A 13,905-nucleotide genomic window follows, 5' to 3' on the forward strand; every position below is an offset into this window, starting at 1 on the left:
AGGAAGACCAGGACTTCCATTTAGGGCATGTTTAGGGATGTCTGAGATGGCATGATGAATAGGTTGTGATTGCATGCACCAGCTGAGAGGCTGTATCTGGCCTGGGGCTATTCATCTGCCACTATGGGAACAGGTAGAGGCTAAGGCTACTTGGGTTGGCACGCTTGCCTAGGTAGGATATGGGGCCTCTGAAGCATTCACATCTGTGTTAGTTTTTTGTTACAATAAGAAAATACCCAAGATAAGCAACTTATAAAGAGAAAGGTTTGTTTTTGCTCTCAGTGTTGGAGGTTCCAGTCCATGGCTCATTGTCCCCAAGGCTTTGGGCCTGTGATAAGGTAGGTATCGTGACAGGCATATAACACAGAGCAAAATCCACTTACCTCCAGGCCAGGGAACAAACAGTGAAAGGACAGGGGCCTAGATCTTCAGGAATCTATCCCTACTGGGAGGAAAAGACATTTTTCTTCAATGTTGTAGACACAGACACACACAGAAACAGACACACGACACACACACATACATCATGAAAATGGAAGGACTGGTTGTGAAGAAGGGGATCAGTGGGGGGGGAGAGGGGACTTTGAATTCACTAGTAGCTGAGGATGATCTTGAACTTCTTTTAAATTTTATTTTATTAAATTAAATTTTATGTGTATGTGTGTATTATCTGCATGTAGGTAAGTGCACCCGTGTCATGCAGTGCCCTCAGAGGTCAGAAGAGGCTGTCAGATCCCCTGGGACTGGAGTTACTGACAGTTGTTAGCTGCCATGTGGGTGCTGGGATTCGAACCCGGGTCTTCTGCAAGAACAACTAGTGTTCTTAACCGCTGAGCCATCTCTCCAGCCCCATGATCTTGAACTTCTGATCTTCTTTCTTCTATCTTCCAAGTGCTAAGCTTGCAAATGTGTGCCACCATGTCTCGTTTAATGCGGTTCTGGGGATCAAACCCAGGGCCTTGTTCATGCTAGGCAAGTACTCTACCAACTTTAGCTACATCCCCAGCCCCTCTTTTTGTATTTTTGCAGACAGGGTCTTAAACTGGGCTAAAATTCAATATGCAACGCAGACTAGCCTTAAATTCCTGATCCTTTTGCCTCTGTCTCCAAAATGCTGGGATAATGGGTGTGTACCACCACACTTACCTGGAGTCCTGAGTTTGAATCATGCCTCGAATAATGACTACCTGGGAAGAGCTACTTACTTCCTCCAAATCCTCTGGAGCTAGTAGCTCCCACTTGGGTGACAGCAAGATTGTGAGATTACCCAAACCCAACACCCCCTCCCTCCCACCTCCTCCTCCCCCCTATAGTTTTCCTTAGTGACAAGCAGCTGTATCCTGCGAGCAGCTGGGGCTGAGCCAACTTTTACCCCCAGGCTCATGGCTCCTCCCACACTGGCATCTCTGTGGTTCCCCAGAGCACTAGGTAAAGTCCACTTCTGACTTGTAAACAGGCTTTTCCCTTAGCGTGCATGCTCTTCCCTCATCCTGGAAACTTGAATGTTTCCCACACCTCAGAGAATGTATTGTTGTCACCCTGTCCCCTACTTTCCCCAATTTTGCCTTTTTTGATTTTTCACTATGTAGTTCTGGCTGGCCTGGAACTCACTATGTAGACCAAACTGACCTCAAACTCAGAGATCTGCCTGTCTCTGCCTCCAGAGTACTATGGCTAAAGACATGCACCACCACACCCAACTATTTTTTTTTTTCTTTTTGGTCTTTTTGAGACAGGGTCTCCCTGTAGCCCCAGCTGTCCTAGAACTCACTATGTAGACCAGGCTGGCCTTGAACTGACAGAGATCCGTCTGCCTCTGCCTCCCGAGTGCTGAGACTAAAGGTGTGTGCCACCACACCCGGCTTCCAACTATTTTTTAATTATTGTTTTTTAAATTTTTTGTACATGATGCATGTTTATGTATACATGTCTTTATGCAGGTGCACTTTTGCCCATGCATATGCATGTAGAGACCAAGTTCACATCAGGTGTTTTTTAAAAAAATATTTTTATTATTTTTTCTGAATGAGTGTATTCCCTGCATGTGTGTAAGTTCACCCATGTCCTGCAGTGCCCACAGAGATCAGAAGAAGGTGTTGGATCCCCTGGAACTAGAGTTATGGGTGGTTGTTAGCCACCATGTGGGTTATGTGGGTGCTGGGAATCTGCGAGAACTGTGTTCTTTATCACTGAGAAATCTCTCCAGCCCCCAACACCAGGTGTTTTAAAAAACATTTTAAAATTTAATTATTTTTATTTTATATACATGAGTGTTTTGCCTTCATGTAAGTGCATTACGTGTGCAATACCTGAAGAGGACAGAAGAGGATGTCAAATCCTCTGGAACTGGAATTACTGCAGAGGGTTGTTAGCTGCCATATGGGTGCTGGGAACCCCAGTCTTCTGCAAAAGCAGTCAGTGTTCTTAATCACTGAGCATTTTTTTAGACAGAGTCTCTCACTGAGCCTGAAATTCACTGATTTGGCTGCCCTGGCGGCCAGTAAGCTCTGAGAATCTGCTTGTCTCTACCTACCCAGTTCTAGAGTTACAGACACGTGCTGCCACATGTGGCTTTTAAGTGGGTGCCGGGAATCCAAACTCAGGGCCTTGTGTTTACACATCACCTACCGAGCAATCCTTTCAGCCTGTGGTAGGGATAGTTTGTTCACTGTTTTATCCCCAGTGCATAAAACAGTCTGTCATAAATACTCAAATATTTATTGAATGAGTGAAACCAACAAAATAATAACTGTTAGCATCTGGCAGGGCGCTAAATGCATATAGTAATAAAATCAATGTTGGTTCCTTGACTGACCTCACACAGCTGAGCTCATAGAAGGGAAAGTGTTATTGCAGAGTGCCACACAAATCACACATGCCATAAGAAAATGAACAACCATGATTTCCTGATTGCTCACTGCATACCAGACTGAGCTACGCACTTTCATGTGTGAGCTTATTCTAATCCTCCCAACTCTATGAGGTAGTTCATGTGATTCTTATTTTTTATGAGTAGGAGGTTATACCCCCTGCTCAAGACCACACAGCCAGGGCAAAGGGAAAACCACAGTCTAACAGCTCTGCATGCTAAAATTCAACGCCTGACTTTATTGCTGACCTGCTATTGAAAAGTGTTTGCTAGAATGAACTTGGCAAACATGTATTTGTATATGAGAAAGAATTCCAAAGTGTCTGATATTTTTCTATTTCAGTGCTTGAAGACTGAACTTTTGCACATGCTAGACAAGTGTTTTATCAACCAAATGAGCAACATCCCCAGCCCAAAATACTTTTCCTTAAGAATCTCCGAAAATAAACATATTTGACTTGGTTCCAGGCTAAATTCTGGATCTTTTAAGAAATATTTAGATAGAGTGTCTCTTCCCATTTTTGGTAGTAAAATTCCTGGAGCTTCCCTTCCCTAGAGCCCACATATGGGAATGTGTCTCAAAGACAAGTAGGTGTTTTCCAGTCTTCCAGGAAATGGCCTTAAAACAGGGTGAAGCTGTTTCCTGGCATGCCCCACCCAGGGCTGGGTACAAAATAGTCTACAATCTTGTTTCAAGTCTATTCCTGAGCTCCCTGGGAGCCTCCTTTTTGCCCTGTGATGTTACTGGTCAGCACTTCCCATGTAACCAGGCCTCACAGGTGCTGAGGCAGCGTATCCATGTTCATTGATAAACCTGCTCAGCATTGCTTCCCTTTCCCTGAATCTTGGGTGAGGCGATGCTGACTTCAGCGCTTGGTGAATTCTTGCCAAGGCCTGAGCAGTTAGCTTCCAGAGATCTGAAGCCAAGCTTTTATTAATAATATGTGTATGCGAGGGCCAGAAATCGATTAATCAATAAGCACTCACAAAGCCCTGGATCATAGTGGTCAGCTGAGGACTCAGAATGTTAGAACACAAAGTGAACCTTAAAGAAAATAATAACCACAAAATAATAATAACCTGCTCTGGGTTACCCATGTGGATTATCTCCAGGATCCCTTCAGAGATGGCTTCCTTCAGGGCTCAGCCTATAGGAGACACCATTGAGGGCTGAAGGATGGGGCAAAGGAAAAGCCTGTCTCTGTCCTGCCTGTATCTCCAGCTGCTGCTCCGGTGTCAGCCACATGCCCCTAGATTCTGGTCTCTGGCAATATACCTGTCCCTGACTTGCTAAGGGATAGATAACTTCATGGGGTTTCATCTCTGAGTTGCATCCCTGTTCCCTGCTGGGCTTCTCAGCCTCCCTGTTAGCTCTGTTTAAATTTCCTCTCTGTTAAATACTCACAGTCGTTTTTGTCTTCCTGATTGGACTCTGACCAAAAGAAAGTCTAGAACTGGGGCTGGAACAATGGGTCAATCATTAAGACTGGTATTTACCGCTCTTGCAGAAGACCCAAGTGGAGTACCACACCAAATCCTTGGGTGGCTCACAACCACCTGTAACTCTAGCTCCAGGCAATCCTATGCCCCCTTCTTGCCTCCTTGGGAAACTGCACTCACAGCACATGCCCCCACACAGACACACAAGCATACACGCTTTCAAAAAAGTTTATTGATTCAAGAATTTCATACGATGTATTTATATGATCGTATTCAAACCCCTCCCCCATCTCCACCCTTAACTTACCATCATCTCCCAGCCCTTCATGTCCTTTATTAGCAATTGAACACCCCATCCATCTAACAAAACTCATTTAAACTGGGTGTCAGAGAGATTACACCTCACTAGAATGTTAGTGATCTATAATTCTTATAGACAGATGGGCCAAAGTAAAGACCCTCTCCCTTTCCCTTGTACATGGTTTTGGGTCGGAATACAGGTTTCTTGGAATGGAATATTCACATTGATTCTTTGTTTCTCCTACACACTGCCTAGGATTATTAAGTAGGGTTTCTCTTGTTCTAGAGATCAGAAACACTTGGGATTCCTCATCAAAATCAGTTATTCACTGCCTGAGTACATGCAGGTGACACTTTGGCTGTCCCAGAGTCTCACAAAGCACAGTCACCTTGCTGTGGTCCAAGGCGTTCTCCAACAGGTTGACTCCCCAAGGGTTTTACAAAGTCACCTTTTGCTGAGAGCCACCACTGCCGCCATCTTGGTTCCTCAGCCTCTCTCCCTCTCAATTGCCAAGTTCCTTTACATTTATATAAATACTTAACTGGTCCATAGAGTCCAGCTACCCAGGACCCAGCCTGGGTATACCCAACCTGGCCCCTGTAATGGATACCCCCTTCTCCATAGCTCTTGGCAGGCATAAGTGTACCCCTAATCCAAGAATGGCTACTTCTCTACATGAGCCAGTGACTGAAATTGGTGGTGGTTCCTATGGGACAGTGTACAAGGCCCAGTGGCCGCCTTGTGGCCCTCAAGAGGCCCCAATGGAGGAGGAGTTGGAGGGGTCCTTTCCATTAGTACAGTTTGTGAGATGACCTCACTGAGGAGGCTGGAGACTTTTGAGCATCCCAGTGTTGCATGGTTCACCAAGATCTGGAGCCAGAGAATATTCTGGAGACATAGTAGGAAGGTCAAACTGGCTAACTCTGGCCTGGCCAGAATCTACAGCTACCAAGCTACCAAATTGGCCTTAGACCCGTGGCTGTTCCACTTTGGTACTGTGCTCCTGAAGCTCTTCCATAGTCTATAGCAAGGCCTGTGGATATGTGGGTGTTGGCTGTATCTTTGCAGAGATGCTTTGCCCAAAGTCTCACTTCTGTGGAAACTCTGAAGCTGACCAGTTGGACAAAACCTTTGATTTTCTAGGACTGCCTCCAGAAGATGACTGACCTTGAGTTTTATCTACCCGAGGAGACTTTCTCCTCCAGAGGGCCTCGGTCTGCGCAGGAGACAGAGAAGTCTGAAGCACAGTGCTGCCTGAAATACTGACTTTTAACCCACATAAGCAAATCTTTGTCTTCTGAGCTCTGTAGCACTCTTACCTACATAAGGAAGAAGGTGACCCGCAGTGAGCTACTCTTTACCCCTTCTGGGTGCTTGGATGGAGAGAGCTCACTGAAAAGGTGAGCTCCATCTTCCGCCTTCTGCTGAAGCTCTGAAGACTCCTTCAGCTTTTTACAGAAACTATATATATATATATATATATATTTTATGTGTATGAATGTTTTGCCTACATGTATTTAAGTACACCCCTGTCATGTAATACCCTTGGAGGCCAGAAGAGGGCATGGGATTCCCCAGAACTGGAGTTACTGACCGTTGTGAGCTGCCACATAGGTACTGGAAATTAAATCTGGGTCCTCTGCAAGAGCAACCATTATTCTTAACCACTGAGCCATCTCTCCAGACCCTTACAGAGAATATGTTAAACCTTAAATGAAAGTCCCTATACTTCCTTTTAAGGCTTATCCTCTTGCCCTCCTATTTCTTTACACTAAAGGGCATGCATGCTCCCCTTCCCTCCCTACTTTATATTAGGGTCCTTTTTTATACAGGAAAACAAAACAAGAGCCAGGAGCCTGGCTGATCTACCAGGAGCCATACCCTCAAAGAAAAGAATTTTTTCTTTGTCTTGGATGGCCTCACATTAGGAGAATGCAGACAGCAAAAACTGGAGTTGATGACTTATTTGAAATAAGAGGACATGAAGTTTGGAATAGGGTGAGGAGGTGGAGGTAGATTTGGGAGTTGGGGGGCGGAGTATGGGGAATAGGATCAAAACACACTATAAAATTGTTAACAACCATATATATTTTGGTCTTTTTGAGACAGGGTCTCAGTGTAGCCCCAGCTGTCTGGGACTTGCTATGGAGACCAGGCTGGCCTCCAACTCACTGAGATCCATCTGCCTCTGCCTTTCAAGTGCTAGGATTAAAGGCGACCAGTAACAAAATGTTTTTAAAGAGGTGAAGCCTAGTGGGAGGTCTGCAGGTCATTGGGGGATGTGCCATTGAAAGGGATTGTGGGATTCCAGTCCCTTTCTCTCTTTCTGTTTTGCTTCTTGGCCATGAGGCAAATGGGCTTTGCTCTGCCACATGTGCCTCACGATGTTCCGCCCTGCCACAGACCTAAAGCAATCCAGTCAGTTCGCTGACCATGGACCAAAACCTCCAAAACTATGAAGCAAAATCTCTCTCTCTCTCAAGATAGGATCCTTTAACCTTTAAAAAATATCTCCATTTCATTTTAAAATATACTGTTTCTTACAGAAAGACTCATTGTTTTTGCTAATAACACTTAGATGTTGGTGCATGTGTCTAATCTGTATGTATCTGATTATTACTAGTCATAGTCCGTTGCACTTGGATCCTTGGCACCTATGTATGGATATAAAGTCATTGGGTAGATTTCAATGGTAATGTTTATCACCTCTACTAATTAACATGGCATAAATTTTTATGCTTCTTAAATTTTTATGCTTCCTCCTCAAATATAACTCATTTTTAAAAATTTGGGGTTTTTTTGTGTATATCACACAGAACATCCCAAACCATCTTATTCATCTACACACCCACTTCCCAGATGGCACCCTCCCGTGCCCCCCCTCCCCACTAGAGCCCTTATACTCTGTCATCCCTGCTACTGTCGGCTGTGTTGTCAGCATCCCTAGCCGTTCCCCACTACTTGTCCATTCGGTGAATCTAGTCAGCCTATCTAGAGGTCTTTGTTTTAGGAGGGTCAGCTGTTCCTCACTTAGCAGCAATCAGTTGCCAATATTCCTTTAGATAAGATTGGGGTCTGCTGTTCATTTTCCCAGTTCTATGCTGGGTTACTATCTGGGAGTCCCTTGGGCCACCCTGGCCAACAACTCAAAAGAAGGTATCTCCTATCTGGCATTGTTACTTGTTATGTAGCCTTTAGCTATACATATGGACTCTTAAAAAATTATATTGGCCCCTTTAATCTTTGGTTATACTTTCCTTTTGGGTGTTTAAGGCCATACAGTTGGCCCAGATAAACCAATTTATTTTTACTCTTAAGGCCATTTGAGGATCTGTTCCTTAGGGGTCACATGGGCTTGGGAGGAGCCCCTGGTTCTTTTCTTTTACCGGTTCTGTTTTTTGGAAGATTAAGTCAAAGGTCCTGCTCGACCACGGCTGGCTTCATTTGGAAGCATGGAGGAAATGTTTCCTCTGTGTTGATCCTCCTCTTTGTAGACTGGACACTGGTCCAAGTCCTTCTCCTGGGGTCTCCACAGCCTCCTTGATCAAGAGGACAGGTGACTCACCACAGATACAGGACATTTTGAGAGATGTTCATAGTCCCCTGGAGCTAGTCGACACAGGAGGGCAAGGAGCAAAAACTATCCTTTAAGGCCCCCCCCCAACCAAATTAGTATAGGCTTCAAAGTATGTCTGTTAAACATCCAAGGTTAGTTGCACCAGTCTGGCGCTTTCAATTACCATGTTCCATGTAGATAAAGCTTGAGCAAAGACCAATTGTTCTCAGATAAACCTTTCCTAGACATATATTTCTTGATCTGGTATGTATAATTTGTCGGTAGGTTGTTGGACTGATATGGTTCCCTCTGGTTTTTAAAACTAGCTAGGTATTACTTACCTCTCGCATTGTCTAACCCCTCCATCATGGTTTCCCCAATTAAGGTGCCCCCATTTTTCCCATTTCTCCCTTAATAATACCCTTCTCCTATGGTCCTACCTCTCTTGAGCTCTTTCTTTCCCTTTATCCCCTAGGTTCCTTGTATACCCTTCCCTCCCCCACTCCCTTAAACTAGACCAATTTTTATCCATATCTCCTTTATTAACACCTGTTTCCTACTGTTCTTCTCTTTCAGGTTCTTTCTTTTCCTTTACCTCCCTGGTTCCTTTCCATTATCCTGGTTTATGTAGTTATGTCTGGATACATACTCACTTATCAGGATTTGGTGCCAGGAGCCACATATGAGGGAGAACATATGTCGTTTTTTTTCCCCAAGTCTGTGTTACTTAGTATAACAGTTTCTAGTTCCATCCATTTACCAGAAAATTTCATGGTTTCATCTTTCTTTACTGGTGAGTAAAACTCCATTGTATAAATGAACCACATTTTCATTATCCACCCATCAGTTGAGGGACACTTAGGTTGCTTCCATCTCTTAGCTATTGTGAAAAGAGCAGCAACAAACATGGATGTACAAGTGTCTGCAATAGGATGAGTTCTTTGGACATATGCCAAGGAGTGGTATAACTGGGTCAAATGGTAGGTTCATTTGTAGTTTTTTAAGAGTTCTCCACACTGCTTTCCATAGGGGTTGAAGAAGTTTGCAGCCCCAGCAGTGGAAGAGTGTTCCCTTTCCCCACATCCGCTCCAACATTTGGTATAATTTGTTCTCTTGATCTTAGCCAGTCTGACTGGGGTAAGATGAAATCTTAAAGTGGTTTTAATTTACATTTGCCTAATTACTAGTGATGTTGAACATCTGTTGAGATGCTTCTTAGCCATTTTTATTTCTTCTTTTGAGAACTCTGTTCAGCTCCTTAGCCCATCTTTTAATTGGGTTACTTCCTTTCTTGATTCTTTGTTTTTTGAGTTCGTTATATATTCCAAATGTTAAACCTCTGTCAGATGTGTCTCTGGTGAAGATTTTCTCCCATTCTGAGGTTTTCTGATCGCTTCCCTGGTTGCCTCCTTTGATGTACAGAAGGCTTTTAGTTTAATGAGGTTCCATTTGTTAATTCTTGCCCTTGTTTCCTGAGCAATTGGTGTCCGGTTTAGAAAATCCTGTCCTATGCCCATATCTTGTAGGTTTTTCCCAATGTTTTTTTTCTAATAGTTTCAGAGTTTCAGGCTTGACATTGAGGTCTTTGAGCCACTTGGAATTGACTTTTGTTCAGGGTGAAAGATAGGGGTTTAGTTTCATTCTTCTACAAGTGGACATCCAGTTTTGCCAGCACCATTTGCTGAACATGTTTTCTTTACTCCAGTTAATGTTCTTGGCCCCTTTGTCAAATATCAGGTGGCTGAAATTGCATGTACTCATATTTGGGTCTTCAATTTTGTTCCATTGTTCTATGGGTCTATTTTTGTGCCAGTACCATGTTGTTTTTATGACTATAGCTCTGTAATACAAATTGAAATCTGGTATAGTAATCCCCCTGGTATTGCTCCTTGTTCTCAGCATTGTTTTGGCTATCTGAGGTCTTTTATGCTTCTATATGAATCTTAGGATAGTTTTTTCCAATTCTGGGAAAAATGTCATGGGGATTTTGGTCAGCATTGCATTGAATCTATATATGACTTTTGGTAGAATGGTCATTTTCAAAATATTAATTCTTCCAATCCATGAGCATGGGATGTCCTTCCATCTTCTGATGTCTTCCTCAATTTCTTTCTTTAAAAAATGGGTTAATTAACCACATAGAACATTCTCAAATGAAGAAACATAAATGGCCATTAAGTACTCAAAGCGTTGGTCTCTGCTTCTGTTCCGGCCTGGTTCCTGTGTGAACTTCTGACCTGGCGTCCCACAATAAAGACTGCACTGTATGTTGAAAAAAACCCTTTCCTCCTCAAGTTGGTAGTGGTCAGAGTATTTTGTCACATCAATGAAGAAACAGACCAGGACAGAAATTGGTACTGAGAGTGGGGTATTGCTGTGACAGACCTGACCCTGGTGTTTTGGGGAGGACTATGGAAGTGTTTGGAAATTTGGGCTGGAAAAGCCATTGTGTGCTCAGAGTTTGTTGCTGTGGAGCTTGGAAAAGTTATGCTGAAAGAGTTGTAGACGATGGAGGCATGGCTTGTGAAGCTTCAAAGGGAAGCAGAGACTATCAGGGCTGTTCATGTGAAATTTTGGATTGAGAACCTGGGTTCTGATTGGCTGGGACTGGGACAATTGATGTTGGTGAAATCTTCTAGGAAATATTTCTCAGGGTCAGAACACAGAAGCTGTAGTCCAGAACACAGAAGCTGCAGTCGAGAGGGATCCCGAGCCTCCACCTCTAGCTAGAAGCAGGACTTGCTAATGTGTAATAGTCTCCTGAATGGTTCTGGTGTTGAAAGCGTGAAGGGGTCACAGAGAGCAGCTGAGGCATGGCACTCTGAGAGGCCAGGAAAGGCCATAGGTGAAAGTACAGCTTCAGTTGTAGCAAAGACCCCAGGACTGAAGGGGTCATGGAGAGAATCTGAGGCTTGCACCCCAAGAGGCAAGAAGAGGCCATTGGTGAAGGCGTAGCCTCAGTTTCAGTGGAGACCCCAGCTTTCTGGAGATGTCGGGACCATGGAACGACCACTAAGGACAGCAGTAAGTGTGGAATGGAGCTGGCCTGGGTCTGTGAGACAAGCTGAGTGTGCTGTGGACTGCAGAGTCAGAGCAGTGGAGCTGCCAGTAACCTTTGGAGTCCAGAAGATTGTGAGTGAATCCTAGATGTCCAGCCTCAAGCTACTTTGCTGGACTTTGGTTTTGCTTAGGTGTGCCCGATTCTTCCCTTTGAAATAAGACAGTACTTGTTTTGGATTTTACAGAAGCCCACCCACAGTTGAGACTTTTAAAAGAGACTATAGACTTTAAAGTGTTTGGATTTTTTAAGGACTGTGGGGTTTTTAAGGTTGTACTGTCTTAGGTTGTGATATTAACATCTTATCTTGGGGAAAGAAATTGGAAAGTTATGGTTTAATAGTGATGTTTGGTGTTAAGCTGACAAGGGGTCAATTGTGCTGGATAGCTTTAGTGTCAATTTGACATCTCTGGGTTGAGGGAGCCTCAGTTGGGGAATTGCCTCTATTGGACTGGCCTACGGCCATGTCTAAGGGGCATCTTCTTGATGAGTAATGTGGGAGGACCCAACCCACTTGGGTGGTGCCACCCCTGGACAGGTGGGCCTGTGTTGCATAAGAAAGCAGGCTGAGCAGGGCCCAAGAAAGGAAGCCAGTAAGTAGTGTTCCTCCATGGCCTGTGTGCCAGCTCCTGCCTCCAGGTTCCTGCCCTGAGTTCCTACCTTGGGCTCCCGGATGAACTGTGAACTGGGATATGTAAGCGAAATAAACCCTTTCTTCCCCAAGTTGGTAGTAGTTAGAGTATTTTGTCACAGCAATGAAGAAACAGACCAGGACATATGGGTTTATTTTTGTGCTAGTACCATGTTGTTGTTATGACTATAGCTCTGTAATATAGCTTAAAATCTGGTATAGTAACACAGTTTAAAATCTGGTATAGAATTGCTCTTAGTGCTCAGGGTTGCTTTGGCTATCTGAGGTCTTTTGTGCTTCCGTATGAATCTTAGTATGTTTTTTTCCAATTCCGTGAAAAAGTCATGGGGATTTTGATTGGCATTACATTGAATGTATAAATGGCTTTTGGTAGGATGGTCATTTTCACAATATTAATTCTTCCAATCCTTCCATCTTCTGATGTCTTCCTCAATCTCTTTCTTTAAAGACTTAAAATTTTCATAGTAGAGGTCTTTAATGTCTTTGGTCAGGTTTATGCCGAGATATTTTTTTTTTGTTTTGCAGCTATTGTGAAGGGGAGTGTTTCCATGTGCTCCTTCTCTGATTGCTTGTTATTGGTATATAGAAAGGCTACAGACTTTTGTAGATTAATTTCGTAACCTGCCACTTTACTGAACATGTTTATAATTTCTAGGAGTGTTCTGGTGGAATTGTTGGTGTCTCTTAGATATAATATCATATCATCTGCAAAAAGGGATAATTTGATCTCTTCTTTTCAATTATTATTCCTTTAATTTCCTTCTCTTGTCTTATTGCTCTTGCAAGAGGAGTGGAGATAGTGTACAGCATTGTCTGGTTCCTGATTTCAATAGGAATGCTTCCAGCTTTTCTCCATTTAGAATGATGTTGGCTCTGGGTTTGTTATATATGGCTTTAATTATGTTGAGGTATGTTCCCTCCAGTCCAATGCCCTCTAGGACTTTGAACATAAATGCATGTTGAATTTTGTCAAAAGCCTTCTCTGCATCTATTGAGATGACCATGTGGTTCTTGTCTTTGAGCCCATTTATATGATTTATGATGTTTATTGACTTATGTATATTGAACCATCCCTGCATCTCTGGATGATTTTTTTGATGTGTGTCTGTATGCAGTTTGCAAGTATCTCGTTGAGAATTTTTGCATCTATGTTCATTAAGGATATGGGTCTCTGGTTTTGTTTTTTGGTTGTATCTTTACCTGGCTTTGGTATTAGAGTGCTGCTGGCTTCATAGAAGGAATTTGGAAGTTTTCCCTTCATTTCTATCTTTTTGAATAAATTCAGTAGTATTGGATATAGATCTCCTTTAAATGTCTGATAGAATTCTGTTGCAAATCCATCTGGTCATGGGCTTTTTTTAGTCAGGAGGTTTTGTATTACTGTTTCAATTTCTTTTTGTGTTATGGGTCAGTTTAAGCTGTTAATCTCTTCTTGGTTTAGTTTTGGTGGTTCCCATGCTTTTAGACACCCGTCCATTTCTTTTAGGTTTTCAAACTTAGTAGCGTATAGGTTTTAAAGTATTCCCTTATAATGTTCTGTATCCTTTTGGTGTCTGTTGTGATGTTTCCCCTTTCATCCCTGATTTTGTTGATTTGAAGGTGCTCTTTCTTTCTTTTTGTTAACTGGGCTAGCGGTCTGTCAATCTTCTTAATCTTTTCAAAGAACCAGCTTTTGGATTTGTTGATTCTTTGTATGTTTTTCTTTGTTTCTATTTCATTAATTTCGGCTCTGGTTTTTGTTATGTCTTCTTGTCTGTTGGATTTGGGTTTCATTTGTTGTTGCTTTTCAAGTGTATTGAGTTGCAATGTTAAATCCTTTATTTGTGTTCTTTCTGTTTTTTTTTTTTTAAGGTAGGCATTTAGAGCTATAAACTTCCCTCTAAGGACTGCTATCAATATGTCCCAGAGGTTTTGTTGTGTTGTATTGTCCTCTTCATTTAGTTCCAGGAATACTTTTACTTCTTTCTTTTCTCTTTTGACCCATTCATCATTCAGGAGGGTGTTGTTTAATCTCCATGTGTTTGTGTGG

The 13,905-nt window shown here is 42.9% G+C and overlaps 1 pseudogene; it reads left to right on the top strand.

Moving 5' to 3' along the window:
* The first annotated feature begins 5,269 nt into the window (after positions 1-5,269).
* On the top strand, positions 5,270-5,959 carry LOC108490872 (annotated as a pseudogene).
* The last annotated feature ends 7,946 nt before the right edge of the window (positions 5,960-13,905 follow it).

Source organism: Nannospalax galili, unplaced genomic scaffold (assembly GCF_000622305.1).
Source record: "Nannospalax galili isolate Female #2095 unplaced genomic scaffold, S.galili_v1.0 scaffold410, whole genome shotgun sequence".
NCBI classification, from domain to species: Eukaryota; Metazoa; Chordata; class Mammalia; order Rodentia; family Spalacidae; genus Nannospalax; species Nannospalax galili.